This window comes from Microcaecilia unicolor, chromosome 12 (assembly GCF_901765095.1).
Source record: "Microcaecilia unicolor chromosome 12, aMicUni1.1, whole genome shotgun sequence".
In the NCBI taxonomy this organism is placed as follows: domain Eukaryota; kingdom Metazoa; phylum Chordata; class Amphibia; order Gymnophiona; family Siphonopidae; genus Microcaecilia; species Microcaecilia unicolor.
In genome coordinates, this window is record NC_044042.1 from 101604868 (window position 1) to 101626219 (window position 21352).

The following is a 21352-nucleotide window of genomic DNA, read 5'->3' on the forward strand; positions in this document are numbered from 1 at the left end:
CTATAAATCAAACTCAATACTTTAAATTGTATTCTCCATTTCACCGGTAGCCAATGGGTCATTCCATGCCAAGTGGTCTAAAATTAAAAAAAGTTCCCACCATCATGTTCTCCAATTTTGTTCAAGTCCTATCTCACAATAGGGTCATGTCATCTATGGAGCCTGGTGCAAACACTACCATAGTGTACTGTCACTTTTAAAATCACTTTAAAACTTTGAGGCAGTGCCCCCACCCGCACATGTGCGGGTGCCTTCCTGCCTGATACTCGAGCACAGGACCAGCAGTCTTGCGTTTTCTGCGGAGCAGAGAGGTTGGGTTTCTAATCTCTTGGCGTGTCAAACTTTCTCTTTTTTGGTGCCTTCCCTTTTTGGGATATTTTTTTCTGCCATATTTTCTTTTTCTCCTGTTATTTTTCACCAAATCACATTTTCTACAATTTTTTCAAGGTTTCTGCCTTGAGGCAGTTTCGGTTTGAAATTTACTCAAGTTCCCCAGACCATTGAGCTTTTTGACCTTGCACAAGCTGTTTTTCCCTCCATGTCAACGAGGGTGCCAACTAGCTTTAAAAAGTATACTTGGTGCAATAGGAGTATCTCAGGCACAGACTCCCATGTTTGGGTCCGGAGCAACGGGACATACAGTGTAACCTCTGTGCGTACATGCAAGCAAGAACACTTAAAGCATGCAGAGTCCAAAGTGAAAAACCTTTTGGTCTAGCATTGAGCATGGCAAGGGATTCATGGACGTGGAACCTGCATTGGTGACTGCATCAACATCAGGTGGACTGACACTGCTTCAGGAATGCCCACCATCAGACTGGGTACTGAGGCTATGTAAGGACTCCACATTCTCATTGTCACAAGCAGCAAGGGACCTGCAGTGTAAGAAATCAAAGAAGCAGAGCTGGTAGTGGGAGCGGGGCTGGAGGTTGGGAGGCGGGGATAGTGCGGGGCAGACTTATACGGTCTGTGCCAGAGCCAGTGGTGGGAGGCGGGACTGGAGGTTGGTAGGCAGGGATAGTGCGGGGCAGACTTATACGGTCTGTGCCAGAGCCGGTGGTGGGAGGCAGGGATAGTGCTGGGCAGATTCATACGGTCTGTGCCAGAGCCGGTGGTTGGGAGGCGGGGCTGGTAGTTGGGAGGCGGGGCTAGTGCTGGGCAGACTTATACGGTCTGTGCCCTGAAGAGCACAGGTACAAATCAAAGTAGGGTATACACAAAAGTAGCACACATGAGTTGTCTTGTTGGGCAGACTGGATGGACCGTGCAGGTCTTTTTCTGCCGTCATCTACTATGATACTATGTTACATTGCCATTGTTCTCCCTCCAGGTACAATGCCAAGACCTCTCCTGCATCGGCATCTTTGACACGTATAGTATCGATGCCATAGTGAGTGCTCTCCTTCTCTTCAAATTATTGCTCCACAACGAGAGCCTTCAGGGTCCTTCAGCTCTCCCATGTCTAGACTGGATATAATGCAGATTGCCTCCATACCGGTTTCCCAGCCGGCACCAATGCCTTCTGTATAAGAGGAGATCCAGGCTATGCTCAAAGAGGAGCTTTCAGGGCTCCTGCATACACCAGGCTTACATGGTGCTTCCACCAGCCTCAGCTCACCCCAAGGATACACTGGAGTGGCAGTCATGGCAGAAGTTCTGCATACCGGCTCAGCGTTGACCATCGGGGGCAGCATGAACCTAACCAATGCATGCATCGACATTGACAGAGGTTCAGAGACACAGAATAGACACCTTAGTAGACACACACTTACACATACCTCTCAAGATGAGTACTTTGAAGTGTTGGACTCGTACCTCGACCTCTCAGCTGAGGACTTCTATGGTATTCCATCTCAACCTTCTCCCCTCGAATGTATATCCTTTCCTGGTTTTGTCCGCAAGATGGCCCAAGCCATACCTTCCAAATTGGAGACTGAAGAGGAACTTCATTTTGAACTCTTTGATGTTCTAGATTGCAACTCTCCTCCTAGACAGGGAATTATTGTCCCCTTTCATACAGTTATGATAGATGCTCTTTTCAAAAACTGGGAAACTCCCTTAACAATTCAGGTTACTCCAAAGAAAATTGACACTATGTGCAGGATACAGAAATGCACTGGGTTTGAAAAAACACAGTTCGAGGACAAACAGGCTTACAGTTCTCACAACCGGCATTTATCATAGCTAAATGAGAGATTTGTGGAGCTCGAGAAATGCTCCACCGCACATGCGCGAGTGCCTTCCCGACTGCTGCAAGAACGTGGTCTCGATTCTTTTTCCACTTGAGGAGAAGCATTTTTCTTATCTCTTCACATTGCTCGGTCTTAAAGAGCTATTTTTGTGCCTTCTGGCTATTTTTTCAGCCCTTTAATTCTGTTCCTCTTGTTTGAACCTCCATCTCTTTTCTTCCTTTAATTTCCTTTGTTTTAGCCTGGTTTTAAGTTTGGTTTGGTTTTCTGTTGCCATCAGGCTTTTTTTAAGTCTGGCCTTCGGCTGTGACTTTTAACTTTCCTTTTTTCGAGCACTATCGCGTCGTTTAATTTAGCAGACAAAGTTTTTCCATTTATGTCCACGAAGATTCCCAATGGCTTCAAGCACTGTACCCGGTGCAATCGGACAGTCTCCGGGAAAAACACCCATTCTGGTGTCTGCAGTTTCTTGGGCCCGACCATAGCCCTGCTGTGTTCTCTGTCTTTGCCTAAAAAAGGTTTCCAGAGAGGTTCAACGAGAGAGGATTTTTGGAGCCAAGTCCGGTTCCTCAACATCAGCATCAAGGTCAGTGGCGTCGGTGAGTATGGCTGCTACTAGACCCTCAGACACTGGGAGCTGTGAAGCATCGAGTGGGTCTCAACCTGCCTTGAGGCCTCCTGCTGTGCAGAGTCCCCGGGACCGTCCATCATTAGACCTGACCCGAGGCCAACATATGAATTTGATGTCATCCTCAACACAGAGGAGCCTTGGTGACATGCTTGGGGCGAAGGCCAAGAAGCATTGTCATTGGTCACCCTCGACACATGGTGCAAGCAACTCTGGGGAGTTGAAGGATTCGGCACCCAAGAAGCGTCGGTGCCAGGAGGACAGCTCCCCCTTCCATACAAGAGGTACTGATGGGCCTGTCTCCTAGTAGCCCCCGTGTTAACCCCAGTAGTACTGCAGCCTGTGCCTCAGCCGGCACCCCAGCTTTTCCCAGTGTTTACCCTCGAGCACATCTGGGCCTTGCTCCCTGAGCTGCTGGATGGCCTTATGCAATGGTGTACATCGACATTGGGGGTAATTGCGCCTACCTTGCCTCCCATTGCAGCCCCACTTGGCCCTCAGGTGCCACCCAAGTCGGCACTCCTTTGACGTCAGTGGAGGAAGCTTTGCTGGACTCAAGATGGCAGTCTACATTCATTCATTTGAATATTTATATACTGCTTAGATTTACGCGGTTTACAGTTTCACAGGTAGAATCTGTCCCTATTGAGCTCACAGTCTAGGTAGTACAGTACTACTGTTGTACCTGGGGCAATGGAGGGTTAAGTGACTTACCAAGGGTACACAGAGCTGCAGAGGGGACTAAACCTGGTTCCCCAGGATCTCAACCCACTGCCAACCATCAGGCAGCAGCGGGAATCAACCCATTTCCCCAGGTCCACAACCTGCTACACTAACCATTAGGCCACTCTACGCCGTTCTTGAGGACATGGTTCCTTGGCACCAAGGCAGATTCGGTCACGACACTCCCATCAGGAGGTACTGTCTGACACCGAAGAGGAGTGCTCATTGGATTCAGAGGAGGATCCCAGGTACTTTTCCTTGGACGAGTCTTATGGGATTCCCTCTGAACCCTCCCCTCCACCCGAAAGGAGAAAGTCTCCTCCGGAGAGCCTTTCATGTCCATCTTTTGTAAAGGAAATGGCTGATGCTGTTCCATTTCCGTTGGAAGTGCAGGATGAGCCCAGGGCCAAGATGCTCAAGGTCCTAGACGACACATCTCCTCCTAAGGAGGCTGTGCCTGAACCTCTCCATGAGGTACTCAAGGAAGTCCTCAACAGGAACTGGGAGTCCCCTCTGTTGGTCCCTGTCATACCCAAGAAGATTGACACCCAGTTTCAGCTCCACAGTGTACCTGGTTTTGATAGGCCTCAGTTGCCTCACAATTCCATGGTGGTGGAATCCACTAAAGAGACAGGAGTTCCAGGGACTATGCTTCGGTGCCCCCAGGCAGAGAAGCTAGAACCCTGGATTATTTTGGAAGGAAGATGTACCAGGCTTCTATGCTCATTTCCCGTATACAATCTTACCAGTTCTTCACAAACATCTACTTATGAAACTTAAGTGTGCCAGCTGTCGGACTTGGTTGAGACACTCCCTGTAAAGCAGGCTGAGCCTTTTTGCCATTTGGTCGAGCAGCAGAAGGCGTGTCAAAAGTTCTTGGCCAGGGGCACTTGACACTTTTGATGTGGCATCCAGGATCTCTGCTCAAAGTATAGCAATGTGCAGACTCTTCATGGCTGCGTGTTTCTGACTAGGAACATTCTGTTCAGCAGAGGTTGGCAGATGCCCCTTGCCGGGGGGGGGGGGGGGGGGGGAGGGGAATAACCATTTTGGAGAGAAAGTTGAAGAGGTCGCTGACCAAATAAAAAAAAAACCACACTGATACCATCTCTTCTCTCTCCCACCGAGCACCTTCTGCATCTCAGCTAGGAGGACTTTTGGCATGCCAAGACGAGTTGCTATTACTATCCTAGGTGTAGGTACAACTCTTCAGCTCACCAGCCTACTCAGGCTCAACTGCAGTGCACTCATTCACATCAACAGTGTGCACCTAAGGCCCCTGCTGCTCCCCAGGCAAAGCAAGGGATGAGCTTTTGACTGGCTCCAACAGTTCATAGCCGCAAAAAGTGTCCATCCCAGATGCCAGTCAACGAAAAGCTAAACAAATTTTCACCAAAGGTGGCCTCTTATAACTTCCAACTGGTGGGTTCTTCAAATAGTCGTCTCAGATACGCCCTCAATTGGCATCTCAAACCTCCAAATTGCCCACCGAGAGCTTATTCATTTAGCTCTTAGCACAGGCAGGTACTTGCAGAGGAATTCTCCACCATGCGGTAAAACCCGTTCCACCAGGGGAAGAAGGGCAGGGATTCTATTCCATGTATTTCCTTGTGCAGAAGAAAACAGGGGGTATGTGTCCCATCCTAGAGCTAGGCCCACGACAGACTAGCATCAGATGCCTTCCTCCACAGTTGAGGGAGAGGTCTTCTGTATGCGTATCCTCCATTACCTCTAGTGGGAAAATCTTTGTTGAAACTCAAGCCCGCAAAGCCATGATTCTGATCGTGCCATACTGGCCACGGCAGATATAGTTCCCTCTTCTTCTGGAACTATCCTCCAAAGAACCATGGAGATTGGAGTGTTTTCTGACCCTCATCACTCAGAATGAGGAGCAACTTCTACATCCTATTCTCCAGTCTCTGGCTCTCACAGCTTGGAGGTTGAGAGCCTAGAATTTGCTTCCATGGGTTTCTCGGAGGGTGTCTTTCTGGCTTCCAGGAAAGATTCCACTAAGAGGGTATTACTCTTAAATGGAGGAGGTTTGCCATCTAGTGTGAGAGCAAGGCCCTAAATCCCCTTACTTGCCTTACACAGACCCTGCTAGAATATCTTCTACACTTATCAGAGTCTATTCTCAAGACCAACTCCATAAGGGTTCACCTTAGTGCAATTAGTGCTTATCATCAACATGTAGAAGGTAAGTAAGCCCATCCCTGGGCAGCTTCTAGTTCACTTCATGAGAGGTTTGCTTTTGTCAAAGCCCCCTGTCAAACCTCCACCAGTGTCATGGGATCTCAACATCATTCTCGGCCAGCTGATGAAAATTCCTTTTGAGCCACTGAATTCCTTCCACCTGGAAGGTCATTTTCTTGGTGGCTGTTAACTTCAGCTCGTAGGGTCAGTGAGCTTCAGTCCTAAGTGGTGGATTCACCTTATACTAAGTTTCATCACAACAAAGTCGTCCTCTGCATGCACCCTAAGTTGCTGCTGAAAGTGGTGTCAGAATTCCATCTTGATTCCAGTTGATTGTCTTGCCAACATTCTTTCCCCAACCTCATGCCTATCCTGGCGAAAGCAGCTTACTCACCTTGGATTGCAAGAGAGCATTGGCCTATTATATGGAGTTGACAAGGCCCCACAGATAGTCCATCCAGCTTTTTGTTTCTTTTGATACCAACAGGATGGGGGTTGCCATTGGGAAGTGCACCATTTCTATTTGGCTGGCAGATTGCATTTCCTTCACTTATGCCCAGGTTGGGCTGGCCTTGTTAGGGTCATGTCACAGTTCATAATGTCAGAGCCATGGCCGCATCGGTGGCCCACTTGAGGTCAGCTTCCTGTAGCAGGTATTCTCCAATGGCAGCAGGCTTTATATTCTCACAATCCCTCCCACCTCCCCTTGGAGTTGTCTCCTTTGTTATTTTTACTTTATTTTTTTGCCTATAGTATTAAAATGAGGAGACTGCATTCTTGTGGCCGGTGGAATGGCACTCACACATGCGTAGTGGAGCACATCTTGTGCTCCTCAATGCTCTCATTTAGCTATGTTAAATGCCGGACTGAGCGATGCAGATCGGCATCGCCCCCTTCTGAGAATATAAAGCCTGCTGTCCTCGCAGAATACCTGCTACAGGTAAGTATCTTCACTTTATCCCATCATTCCTTAGTTGTGGAATCTGCCTTGCACTCGCAGTGTAAGAGCTCGTACTTTTGCTCCTCAAGGCAGAGAAGCTAGAATTTTAGATGCGTCTGCCACGCAAACATTCCATACCTCTATCCTAACCAACCGCATATTGGATTATCAACTTTATTCCATAATTTACTTGAAGTCTCTATTGCAGAGTGCTTTCTCCTTTGCAGATTTCCTTCCTCCTGAACAGGCTTCTGAGTTTCTCTAAATTTTCACAGGAAACTACTGCCTTGTTGCAAATATCTGGCAAGTTAAGTCTTTGATGCCTTTGACATCTTTTCTCGCATTTACGCTTTGGGAATAGCAATGCAATGTCTTTCTTGGATCAGAGTTTGCGACCAGAACATTTAGCAGATGTTCCTTGTTCTGGAGAGACAACTTATTCGGTGACAAGGTTGAAGAAGTGGCCGATCTGATTAAAATCAATACATATACCATAAAAATTCTACCCAGAATGCAGCCCTCTACTGCTTCTATAAGATATTCAGGAGGATTTAGATGCTCTATTTGCTACAAATCTAAGTATTATACTCCTACTGTTCCTTCTCAAAGGACTGCGTCTCAGCACTTACGCCTGAAACAGTGGGGACAGAAGTCGCAGGCCCCTCTTCAGCTTAAACAGCAACCTAATTTTTGATTCCTTCCAAGAGAGCATTGCCACCATTCAGTTGTTGGTACCAAACAACCTACCAGTAGGAGGCAGGCTAATCCTATTTCAAGAGAGGTGGCCACTCATAACTTCCAACCGTCTGGTATTTTGATCATTCAGCATGGTTATTCTCTGCGTTGGGAAAGGCGGCCTCGATATCTACCAAGAGAGTCTTGTTTCAACTTTCTAGTACTTTGGTAGGAGCTATCTGCCCTCCTCTGTTAAAATGGAATAAAACCAGTTCCTCTGCCGGATGGGGATCAAGGGGATTACGACCAATTCTCAACTTAAGGGATTTAAACAAATACTTGCTCAAAGAAAAATTTCACATAATTTCCCTGTGATTACTTATTCCCATTATCCAACTCAATGATTGGCTTTCCTCTATAGACCTAAAAAAAAGGTATACACCCACATATGTTACTTTGCTTACAGGTAGTTTCTCTGTTTGTTTCTGCTTTGGGACTCTGCATTACCAATGCAAAATCTTGCCATTCAGCTTGGCTGCAGCTCCTCATGTTTTCACAAAATGCCTGATAGTTGTACCTGCAACACTCTGCAGGTGGGGCATTCATGTTTTCCCCTACCTCAATGACTGATTGATCAAAGCAAGCTCCCAACAGTCAGTGCAGACTTTCATTCTCTCCACTATATGTCTCCTGGAGCTCCTCGGATTTGTAGTAAATTACCCCAAATCACAGCTTTAACCGATTCAGACCTTGCAGTTCATCGGAGTTTGCTTGGACACTGTTTAAGGATGAACCTTTCTCCCACAATCAAGGATAGACACTATAGTGTATCTCTTCACTTAGATTTCCTGTTCCAAACAAGTTTCTGCTCGTCAGATGTTTCACCTACTTGGCCACATGGCTTCAACAGTCCATGTAACACCATTGGCTGGGCTCCACTTCTGAATTCTTCAATGGATTCTCCTCTGAATGGTCTCAAGCCAGGGGACCACTCTCAGCCTGTATTCAGGTTACTGCACAACTGTGCCCCTCCACATCACAAAGTTCTCACCACGCATACCTCCATAGTAGGTTGGAGTGCTCATCTCGATGGCCTTCATACACAAGGTTCTTTGTCCCTATGGGAGAAACGGCATCATATCAATCTACTGGAATTACAAGCAGTCTGGAATGCTCTCAAAACTTTCCAGGACTGCTTTCCCAATCAGTTCTCGTTTGCACAGACAACCAGATTGTGATGTATTATCTGAACAAACAAGGGGGGATTAGGGTCTTTTCTCCTCTGTTAAGAAACAATCCAAATGTGGACTTGGGCAACATCTCAAAGCATTTCAATAAGTGCCATTTACCTAGATGGCAAGCAGAATTCTGTGGAGGACAAATTGAGCAGAACCCTTTAGCCTCACGAGTGGTCCCTCAGAATGCCTGTGGCTTGTTGAATATTCCAGCAGTGGGGAGGCCCCAGTGATAGACCTCTATGCTTCTCAGAACAACAAGCTTCCCCACTTCTGCTCCAGGCTCTATGCTCTCAACCATGTAGCCCCAGATGTCTTCTACTTCATTGGGGAACTATTCTATACACTTTTCCCCCACTGCCTGTTATTGGGGGAAAACTCTTAAGTTGGGACCGTGATATTAATTGCTCTCCTACTGATCACGACAGATCTGGTTCCCTCTTCAGAACTGTTGTCCAAGGAACTTTGAGGTTAGATCCTTTTCCAACCCTAATAACACAACCAAAAGTCCCTCCTGCAGCCAGACCCGGCTCACAATGCCTCTAGCTTGTAGGAAGCCGCCTACACAGAAATGTTAATGTTTCAAGTAGAGATGATTTTCCTTATGGTGTGTGCAGCCAGAGCACTTGACCCTACTATGTGCTCTCTTTCTTCCCTTATGGAGTACCTCCTCCATCTTTCTAATTCTGGCCTTAAAACTAACTCAGAGTACAACGCAGTTCTATTAGTGCTTACCACTCAAAAGTTGGTAATAAACCGGTTTCTGTTCATCCCTGGATCATAAGCACATAAGCACTGCCATACTGGGAAAGACCAAGGGTCCATCAAGCACCAGCATCCTGTCTCCAACAGCGGCCAATCCAGGCTTCAAGAAACCGGGCAACCCCCCCCCCCCCCCCCCCAATCATTTTTTAATAATGTTCAATGGACTTTTCTCCTCAGGAATCTGTCCAAACCCCCCTTAAACTCCGTAAGGCCAGCCGCTATCACTACGTTCTCCAGCAACGATTTCCAGAGTCCAACTACACGCTGAGTAAAGAAAACCTTTCTCTTATTTGATTTAAATCTACCATATTCTAGCTTTATCTTGTGTCCCCTGGTTCTATTGTTGTTTGAAAGTGTAAACAAACGCTTCACATCTGTCCGCTGTACTACGCTCATTATCTTGTAGACTTCTATCATATCACCCCTCAGCCGCCTTTTCTCCAAGCTGAAGAGCCCTAACCTTCTTAGCCTTTCCTCATAGGGCAGTCATTCCATCCCTTTTATAATTTTCGTCGCCCTTCTCTGCACCTTCTCCAATTCCTTTATATCTTTTTCGAGATGCGGCGACCAGAATTGGACACAATATTCGAGGTGCGGTCGCACCATGGAGCGATACAATGGCATTATAATATCCTCGTGTTTGTTTTCCATCCCTTTCCTAGTAATACTCAACATTCTGTGTGCTTTCTTAGCCGCCACAGCACACTGAGCAGAGGTTTTCAATGTCTTATCAGCGATGACTCCCAGATCCCTTTCTAGGTCTGTGACTCCTAACGCGGAACCTGCATGACATAGCTGTAATTTGGGTTCCTCTTACCTATTTTGTTACATTTGTACCCCGCGCTTTCCCACTCATGGCAGGCTCAGTGCGGTAGGCAATGGAGGTTAAGTGACTTGCCAGAGTCACAAGGAGCTGCCTGTGTCGGGAATTGAACTCAGTTCCTTAGTTCCCAGGACCAAAGTCACCCACCCTAACCACTAGGCCACTCCTCCACTCCCTACATGCATCACTTTGCACTTGTCAACATTGAACTTCATCTGCCACTTGGATGCCAATCCCCCCAGTCTCGTGAGGTCCTCCGTAATCTTTCACGCTCCTCCTGCGAGTTGATGACCATGAATAACTTTGTGTCATCTGCGAATTTAATTACCCTCACTAGTTACTCCCATCTCTAAGTCATTATAAATATGTTAAAAAGCAGCGGTCCCAGCACAGACCCTGAGGGACCCCACTAACTACCCTTCTCCATTGAGAATACGACCATTCAATCCTACTTCTGCTTCCTATCTTTCAACCAGCTCTTAATCCATAGTAATACCCTACCCTACCATGACTCTCCAGTTTCCTCTGGAGTCTTTAATGAGGCACTTTGTCAAAACACCTTCTGAAAATCCAGATATACAATATCACCGGCTCCCCATTGTGCACGTTTATTCACCCCCTCAAAAAAATGCAGTGAGGCAAGACTTCCCTTCACTAAATCCGTGCTGACTTTGTCTCATCAACCCATGTTTTTGTATGTGCTCTGTAATTTTACTTTTAATAATAGCCTCTACCATTTTTGCCCGGTACCAACATCAGACTCACTGGTCTATAATTTCCCGGATCTCCTCTGGACCTTTTTTAAAAATCGGCCGTAACATTGGCTATCCTCCAGTCTTCCGGTACCACACCTGATTTTAGGGATAGATTGCATATTACTAACAGTAGCTCTACAAATTAATTTTTCAGTTCTATTAATACTCTGGGATGAATACCATCTGGTCCTGGTGATTTACTACTCTTCAGTTTGCAGAACTGACCCATTACATCCTCCAAGTTTACAGAGAATTCATTTCGTTTCTCTGACTCGCCTGCTTCAAATACCCTTTCCGGCACCGGTGTCCGTCCCAAATCCTCCTCGGTGAAGACTGAAGCAAAGAATTCATTCATTTCTCCGTTATGGCTTGTCTTCCCTGATCGCCCCTTTAACACCACTTTTGTCCAATTCTTTAGCTGGCTTCCTGCTTTTAATGTATCTAAAAAATTTTAATATGTATTTCACTTCTAACACTAACTTTTTTTCAAAGTCTATTTTTGCCCTCCTTATCTCCGCTTTGCATTTGGCTAGGCATTCCTTATTTTTAACTTATTATTTTCAGTTGGTTCTCTCCTCCATTTTCTGAAGGATTGTTTTTTTGGCTCTAATGGCTTCCTTTACCTTACTGTATAGCCACGCCGGCTGACGTTTGGTCCTTTTCCCTCTTTTTCTAATACGTGGAATATATTTGTCCTATACCTCTAGGATGGTGTTTTTGAACAGCATCCACGCCTGATGCAAGCTTTTTACCCTGTGAACTGCTCCTTTCAGTCTTTTTTTCACCGTTTTTCTCATTTTATCGTAATCACCTTTTCTGAAGTTAAACGCTAGTGTATTTGATTTCCTAAGTTCACTTACCTCAATGCCAGTATCAAAACTGGTCATATTATGATCACTGTTATCAAGTGGCCCTCGCACCTTTACCCCCTGCACTAAATCATGTGCTCCACTAAGGACTAAGTCTAGTATTTTTCCTTCTCTTGTGGGTTCCTGAACCAGCTGTTCCAGGAAGCTGTCCTTGATTTCACCAAGAAATGTTATTTCCCTGGCGTGTACCAATGTTACATTAACCCAGTCTACATCCGGATAATTGAAATCACCCATTATTATTACATTGCCCATTTTATTTGCTTCCCTAATTTCCTTTGACATTGCTGCGTCTGTCTGCTCGTCCTGGCCAGGCGGACGGTAGTACACTCCTATCACCATTTTTCCCCTTTTCACGTGGAATCTTGATCCACAAAGATTCCAATAGGGGTTGTTGAAGAAAGGGGATGTTGATGCCCCTGTATAAGTCGTTGGTGAGGCCCCACCTGGAGTATTGTGTTCAGTTTTGGAGGCCGCATCTTGCTAAGGATGTAAAAAGAATTGAAGCGGTGCAAAGAAAAGTTACAAGAATGGTATGGGATTTGTGTTACAAGACGTATGAGGAGAGACTTGCATGTATACTCTGGAGGAAAGGAGAAACAGGGGTGATATGATACAGACGTTCAAATATTTGAAAGGTATTAATCCGCAAATGAACCTTTTCCGGAGATGTGGAGGCGGTAGAAAGAAGACATGAAATGAGATTGAAGGGGGGAGGACTCAAGAAAAATGTCAGGAAGTATTTTTTCACGGAGAGCGTAGTGGATGCTTGGAATGCCCTCCTGTGGGAGGTGGTGGAAATGAAAATGGAAACGGAATTCAAACATGCGTGGGATAAAGATAAAGGAATCCTGTTCAGGAGCTTAGCCGAGATTGGGTGGTAGAGCCGGTGGTGGGAGGCAGGGCTGGTGGTTGGGAGGGTGGGGATAGTGCTGATGCAGACTTATATGGTCTGTGCCAGAGCCGGTGGTGGGAGGCGGGATGGTGGTTGGGAGGCGGGGATAGTGCTGGGCAGACTTATACGGTCTGTGCCCAGAGCCGTGGTGGGAGGCGGGGCTGGTGGTTGGGAAGCAGGGATATGTGCTGGGCACACTTATATGGTCCTGTGCCCTGAAGAGGACAGGTACAAATCAAAGTAGGGTATACACAAAAAGTAGCACATATGAGTTGTCTTGTTGGGCAAACTGGATGGACCGTGCAGGTCTTTTTCTGCTGTCATCTACTATGTTACTATGTTTGTGTCCTGCAATATTTGCAGCCTATCTGAGTCAAGGTTCTCATTAATATACAATGCTACCCCTCCTCCAATCCTATCTACCCTATCACTACGATATAATTTGTAGCCCGGTATGACTGTGACTGGTTATCTTCCTTCCACCAGGTCTCAGAGATGCCTATAATATCCAATTTTTCATTGTGTGCAATGTATTCCAGCTCGCCCATCTTATGTCTCAGACTCCTTGCATTTGTGTATAGACATTTTGATGCATGCTTGTTGCCTCAGTTTATATCACGTTTAATACATGGCTTATATAATGTATCTAATGTCTGGTTATTATTAATTTTACTTTAAGGCCATCTGATCCACTACGGTCTCTTTGACATCCTTACTTATAAGGAACTTTTTCTTCCCTGTTTGGGTTATATCCTCAAAGATACCTTATCCTGAACCATGCGCTTTTGAGCGACTGTCAGCCTTCCCCCCATTTCTAGTTTAAAGCTGTTCTAGTTCCTTTTTAAATGTTTACGCCAGCAGCCTGGTCCCACCCTGGTTAAGGTGAAGTCCATCAGATCGGAATAGGCTCTCCCTCCCCAGAATGCTGCCCAGTTTCCTGACAAATCCAAAACCCTCATCCCCGCACCATCGTCTCATCCACGCATTGAGACTCCGGACTCTGCCTGTCGTTTGGGCTGTGCACGTGGAACAGGTAGTATTTCAGAAAATGCTACCCTAGAGGATCTGGATTTGAGCTTCCTTCCTAAAAGCCTAAATTTGAACTTCCAGAACCTCTCTCCCACATTTTCCTACATCGTTGGTACCCACGTGTACCAAGATGGCCGGCTCCTCCCCAGCACTATCTAAATCTTGTCTAGGTGCTGAGTGAGGTCCGTCACCTTCGCACCAGGCCGGTCTTAGGCCGAGGCGACTGCATAGGGCCTCGTGCTTAAGGGGGCCCTGCGCGGCGCGCCTCAGTCAGCCTCCTCCGCTCTTTACCTCGCTCTGAGTCCAACATCGTAGCAGCTCAAGCTCAGCTGCGCATTGTCAGTGAAAGCGCTGTCTGATGTCTCTCCACCAGCCTTCCTTCGCTAGTTCGTTCCCCTCTGTGTCCCGCCCTCGCAAGGAAATGACATCAGAAGAAGGCGGGGCACTGAGGGGATGAACAAGCGCGAAGGGAAGGCTGGTGGCGAGACGTCAGACAGCGCTTTCACTGAGGCTGTGCAGCTGCTGCAAACAGAGGTAAATTTAAAAAGTAGAAGATTTGAACCAGAGAGGGCGGCAGTGTGGACATGGGAGCGGGAGGGATGGAGAGAGAGGAGAGCATTGATGGATGGACATGGATGGGAGGACAGGGCCCAGGGAGAGAGGATTAATTACTGGACATGGAGGGGAGGAGGAGAATTGCTGGATATGGATAGATGGAGGGGGCAGAAGAGAGAGGGGCATGGCCCAGGGAGAGAGAAGAAATTTGCTGGACATGGAGGGGAGGGAGGAGAATTGCTGGATATGGATGGATGGAGGAGGGAAGGGGAGAGAGAGCATCGATGGACATGGATGGGAGGGCAGGGCCCAGGGAGAGAGGAGAAATTCTTGGACATGGAGGTGAGGGCAGGGGAAAGAGGAGAATTGCTGGATATGGATGGATGGAGGAGGGAAGGGGAGAGAGGAGCATCGATGGACAAGGATGGACATGGATGGGAGGACAGAGCCCAGGGAGAGAGGAGGAAATTGCTGGACATGGAGGGAGGGCAGGGAGAGAGGAGAAATGTGGGCAGGAATGGAAGGAAGGAAAGACAAAGGAAGGAGATGCACATGGATGGAGGGAAGAGATAGAGGAGAAATGCTGGACATAGATGTAGGGGAGGGGAGGAAAGTAGATGCACATGGATGGAGGGGAGTGAGGAGAAATGCTGGATATGGATGGAGGGGAAATTGCTGAATTTAAGGGCTGGATCGGAACACTTTGAAGGCAGATGCTGAAACTGGAGAAAGGATAGGGACAGGGCTACAGATGGTAGACAGGACACATAAGGACACAAGAGGATGGTGGACATGGTGAGAGAAAAAATATCAAATGGAAAGAAGACACTGCATAAAACAGAAGACGCTGGGACCAAAGCGAATAGAAAAACTAAATGATCAGACAACAAAGGTAGAAAAAATGTATTTTATTCAGAATGTATTAATTGGAATATGTGAGCTTTTGGAAATGTGCATCTGTGATATTTTGCATGTAAGTTTCAATTTTTCTAGTATTGCTGCATGCTGAGTCTGACTTCTTGAGGTAACTTTCCAGTTCAGTATTTTGTCTTCATATCTGTTGTGTCATGTGTTTTTCATGTGTGATCAAGGTGCAGTATCCTGCTAGCGTGTAGCATTTGCAGCCCTTGTTGTTGTTTTTTTTTTTTTTTCACAAGGTAGTGTATTGGTGTTTTAGAGCCTGGTGTAATTACAGTTCTGCCTTTCCACGCATAAGGTTGTGCTCGTCCTGTCCTTGGAATTAGTGCTGTTATGGTTTGGTAAGGTTATAAGTGTGTTTTTGCACAAGTTTGTGTATAGTGTTTTGCAGTGGAGAGATTGTGTGTCCGCACCTCTGACCCCCTGGGGTTATGAGAATTGGAACTACTAATTGTAGTGGACTTGAACTGAATAATTCCTGGGGAGGGAGGGTTTCATGATAGCATTGGCTATTATTTCAATCAGTTTTTCTGTACAAGTTTAGTTTCATTTGTCTTTATTTGAAATTTCATAAATAAAACATTTTCTAAAATTGAATAATATATCAATGGGGGTGGGGGTGGGGGCGGGGCTATGATGGGGCCCCACCAAATTGGTCTGCACAGAGCCCCGCACTTGCTAAGACCGGTCCTGAACTTGTACATCCAAAAAATGAATTTCAAATGCTGAATGCTGCTCAGCAAACTGAATATTGGTCTCATTTTCGAAAGAGGACGCCCATCTTTCGACATAAAGATGGATGTCCTTCTCCCAGAAACGTCCAAATTGGTATAATCGAAAGCTGATTTTGGACGTCCCCAACTGCACTCCGTCGCAGGGATGGCCAAAGTTCAAGGGGGTGTGTCGGAGGCATAGCGAAAGCATGACTTCGGCATGCCTAACACTTGGACGTGACATCCTTGACCCATAATCGAAAAAAACAAGGACGTCCCTGATGAGCACTTGGACGTTTTCACCCAGACCTGTTTTTCTTACAACTAAGGGACAAAAAGGTGCCCAAAATGACCAGATGACCACTGGAGAGAATCGGGGATGACCTCCCGTTACTTCCCCAGTGGTCACTAACCCCCTCACACCCTCAAAATACATCTGTAAAAATATGTCGTGACAGCCTCAGATGTCATACTCAGGTCCATGACAGTAGTATGCAGGTCCCTGGAGCAGTTTTAGTGGATGAGTGCACTTCAGACAGGCGGACCCAGCACCACTCCTCCTTACCTGTTACGTTTGTGGAGAAAACAGCGAGCCCTCCAAAACCCACCACAAACCCACTGTACACACATCTAGGTGCCCCCCTTCACCCATAAGGGCCATGGTAGTGGTGTACAGTTGGGGGTAGTAGGTTTTGGGGGGCTCAGCACACAAGGTAAGGGAGCTATGTTCCTGGGAGCATTTTATGAAGTCCACTGCAGTGTCCCCTAAGGTGCTCGGTTGGTGTCCTGGCATGTCAGGGGGACCAGTGCACTACAAATGCTGGCTCCTCCCACGACCAAATGGCTTGCATGTGGTCGTTTCTGAGATGGATGTCTTTGATTTCGAAAATCACCGAAAATCAGAAACGTCCATGTCTAGGTACGTCGAAATTTAAGGATTTGGACGTCCCTGACAGTATTTTCAAAACAAAAGATGGACGTCCATCTTGTTGCGAAAATACGGGTTTCCCCGCCCCTAGATTGGGACGTATTGCAAGGACGTCCAAATCGAAACTTGGACATCCCTTTCGAAAATGCCCCTCCATGGGTGTCACAACTATTTACCCAAATTGAAAATTAATGTAGTTTTTCCTCTGTCCACAACATGAAGACAAAATCCCAGGGAGCAGGAACTCAGTGGTAATTTATCTTCCCTTATTTTAAACAAGTGAGAGAAATGTGTTATAAAAGGTTTTTTATTAGTGCCCTTTGTTGGATTTGCTAAATTGCATTTTAATGTGGATTTGGAAAGTTTTTGAGATAGTTACGGTTGAAGGTGTTTTTCCATGGCCAAGTAGAGGGTTGAAATAGAACAGTCATTAATCCCAAATTGTCTTGGAAGCCTCCAGGTTCTCCAGACTCCATACTCAACACACTAAAACAATTAGTTTTGAAAGATCTTGAACATTTAGGGCCCTGTTTACTAAGCTGTGCTAGAGGCACTAGTGTTTTTAGTGCGCGCTAACTGTGTAGATGCCCATAATATTCCTATGGGTGTCTATACTGTTAGTGTGTGCTCATTTTTAGCACGTGCTAAAAAGGCTAGCGTACCTTAGTAAACAGGGCCCTTAAAGAGTTTAAGAGGTCGTTATTACTCTATTTACCATTAACTTTCTCTTTGCTTCATGTACAATTTCTCACTCATAATTAGATTTTCTAAATGTTAAACATCCACAGCTATTCCAGTGTCTAAGATATTGTATTGTATAATGGAGTTTTTACAAACAACAAAAAAAAAATTACTCTCTGATGTGGAGGGGCATAATCGAACGTGAACGCCTATCTCCATGGGCGTCTATGTCCCAAAACGGGTACGTGAAGAGGAGGGACAGACCGTATTTTCGAAAAAAATGGACGTCTTTTTCTTGTTTTGAAAATACGGTTTGTACAGACTAAATGCCATGGATTTGTTCGTTTCTGAGCTGGGCGTTTTGTTCTTTTAGCGATAATGGAAACTAAAACCGGCCAGCTCAAAAACGTCCCAATCCGAGCCATTTGGTCGTGGGAGGGGCCAGGATTCGTAGTATACTGGCCCCCCTGACATGCCAGGGCACCAACTGGGCACCCTAGAGGTCAGTGCGGTGGACTTCAGAAACAGCTCCCACATGCATAGCTCCCTTACCACGGGTGCTGAGCCCCCAACCCCCTCCTCCAAAACTCACTACCCACTACCATAGCTCTTAGGGGTGAAGGGGGCACCTACATGTGGGTACAGTGGGTTTTGGAGGCCTCCCATTTACCAGCACAAGTGTTACAGGTAGGGGGGATGGGCCTGGGTCTGCCTGCCTGAAGTGCACTGCGGTACCCACTAAAAGTGCTCCAGGGACCTGCATACACGCAGGCCTCTAGGACTTGTTGCTGCTGTAGAACCTTGGCACACCAGTTGACACCTGAAGACTAATGTCTCCGAAAATGTCCTTTATTGGAATAAGCAAGTTTACTCACAGTTAACTGCAGATCAGAGGTTGTGCCCTACTGGCAAAGAGTCTCCCTGGTACTGAGATTAGCAGTAGGTCAGAGCTGGCAGAATGCTGTACAATGTCCTCTTTCAGCAACATTCAAGGGAAGAACTAAGTTCTGTAACGTGGCTAACACATGAAAGGGATCTAAAACTGGCTTACAAAAATGGCCACTACTCATGGACTACCGGAAACAAAACAGGGCATACTCTGACCCAGTAAGCAGAGGGAAAAGCACCATGGGAGTAGAGCCTACCAACTACCAACATCATGAGCATTTAACACAAGCTAGTGGAATCACGGAGCCCAATACCCTACACCCACCACAATGCATTGCTGATGTGACTCTGCAGTGCGCATAACAGAAAAGGTGTCACACTCACCCAAGAGCCACATCAGAACCAGGGAAAGGCTGTCAGAGGATAGAACACATTCTGCTGTCATGGAGGTGGGTATGGCATTTGAGGCTGGCATACAGGCTGGGAAAAAAAGTTTGTAAAGTGTTTTTTTTTGTGGGAGGGGGTTAGTTACCACTGGGGGAGGTGATCCCTGATTCCCTCCGGTGGTCATCTGGTCAGTTGGGGCACTTTTTTGGGACTTGGACCTGAAAAAAAGGGTCCAAATAAAGCGGACCAAATTCTCGTCAAAAACGCCCTTCTTGTTTCGATTATCAGCTAAAGACGCCCATCTCTCCTCGGCAGATAACTACGCCCCAGTTCCGCCATCACCACGCCTCCGACACCCCCCGTCCACTTTGTTCGTTCCTGCGACGGAGTGCAGTTGAAGACGACCAAAATCGGCTTTCGATTATACCGATTTGTTCACCCACGGGAGAAAGACGCCCATTTCCCGATTTGGGTCGAAATATGGGTGTCTTTCTCTTTTGAAAATAAGCTGTATCAATAGAAATCAAACAAAATAAAACATGGAAAAGAAAATAAGATGATACCTTTTTTATTGGACATAACTTAATACATTTCTTGATTAGCTTTCGAAGGTTGCCCTTCTTCGTCAGATCGGAAATAAGCAAATGTGCTAGCTGACAGTGTATATAAGTGAAAAACATTCAAGCATTGCTATGACAGTCTGACAGGGTGGGAGGATGGGGGTGGGTAGGAAGTATGCATGGGGACATCAAAGTATATCATTGGTATTCTAACAGGGTGGGTGTGGACAGGTGAGGGGAGGGTGATCAACAGAGACATACAGCTTTATGGTTTATAATGGGCTAGGAACCCCACACTCCTCTACTGAAAATAAGCTGGATAGTATTCTTTTTTATATATCCTATACTCTTCATTGTAGGCTATTCAAATTTGTTTGGGATACTGTGGGATATAAATGTCACAAACAAATAAATTAGTAAAATATAAACACAATCTATAAGTGGAGGAAAAAGCTGCCTTACAAACATTAAGAAATTGACCAATCAGTTATCAAGAAGGCATATAAAAGTGGATCTATATATTTTGTACAGAATCATTGTGACTATATTAATGAAGCTCTAAGGCACAGATCCTACCAAGTGCTTAAAATCAATTATTTGCAAAATTACTAAGAAAGGTATCAAAGAAGGTTAAAATAAATGTGGAGGCTTTGAAAAATTTTAGCCTTGGCCTTGGACATTTCCTAATACTAATCCAATGTTTTATCTCTGCGTTGGCCAACATCTACAATGAGAAAATTCTAAAGGAAGGTAGTCAACTCGCAGAAAACATCTTTGTTCAGAATACCAAACTCTACACTTTTGGCATTTTATTTAACGGACTCACCTTGTGCCTTCATTCAGAATAACGAACTCAAATACAGGCCTGTGGATTTTTTTATGGTCATAACTGGTTTTCGGTCACCCTTATCTTTGTCACTGCATTTTTGGGGCTGTCTGTGGCCTTCATCTTAAAGTTTCGGGACAACATGTTTCACGTCCTCACAGCACAGTTAGGGACAGTCATTATCACTACTGTATCTTTTTTTGTATTTGACTTCAAGCCTTCCTTGGAATTTTTCCTGGAAGCCCCAGTGGTGCTGCTTTCGATATTTATTTACAGTGCTAGTAAGGTTCAGGAGCAAGAAGGCATTCGCCAGAGGGATGTGAGCAAGATTATAAATGGAGAACTTTGGGAGCGCTCCAATGGGGATGGAGAGGAACTTCCGAGACTGATCAAACCAAAAACAGATACGGACACAGAAACGGATGAAGATCCCTTCTAACTCCACAAATAGAGCTGCGATCCCGCTCATTGTCATCATCAAGGGACCAGAGTTCATTTTGAACCTTGAATGTTGAATGCTGTGAATTAGGAGAACATATGGGTATCTTTTTTTTTTTTTTTTTTTAAATAAAGCACTTCCCACATGTAAAACATGTTTTCATGCGGAAACGGGTTCTTTAAAAATTTCATGTGGATACACTCGTAGAAGTGGACACACAATAAGATACCGCCTACATTTATGAAATGTGTCTAGACATTCCTGGGGGTGTAGTTGTGTTGAATGGGGTCAGAGTTGTGATGCACATGTGTACTTTATACAATACATATGTACATACACACATTTACACCTTCAGAGCAGGAATAAATTTGTGAGCATTTTTAAGCTACTGCAAATTACTGTACAAGAATAGCACATAGGTATCTATGTTGCCATTATAAAACAAGACATGAATACAGATAATTTAATTACACTTCCATCATGAATTTACGATAGAACTTCAACTTTAGAATGAATATGCACAGATACAACTCTGCCATAGTCCTTTTCATCCATACCAGACCAGTCCAGTCTAATGGGTTATATCTATCCACCAGTGGAAGGAGACAGAAAATTAGTTCCAAGTAATTTTCCCCTTAAGGGTATCATGCAGCCTGAAATGTTCAATATTTTCCCTGTCCAGTTGATGGATCTTGCTTCTCCTTCTTGGTGCTTGTTCTTTAGCTCCTGTATGTTGAA

General features: G+C 45.7%; 1 pseudogene; it reads left to right on the forward strand.

Annotated features, from left to right (window-relative positions):
- The first annotated feature begins 1644 nt into the window (after positions 1–1644).
- On the forward strand, positions 1645–20680 carry LOC115481405 (annotated as a pseudogene).
- The last annotated feature ends 672 nt before the right edge of the window (positions 20681–21352 follow it).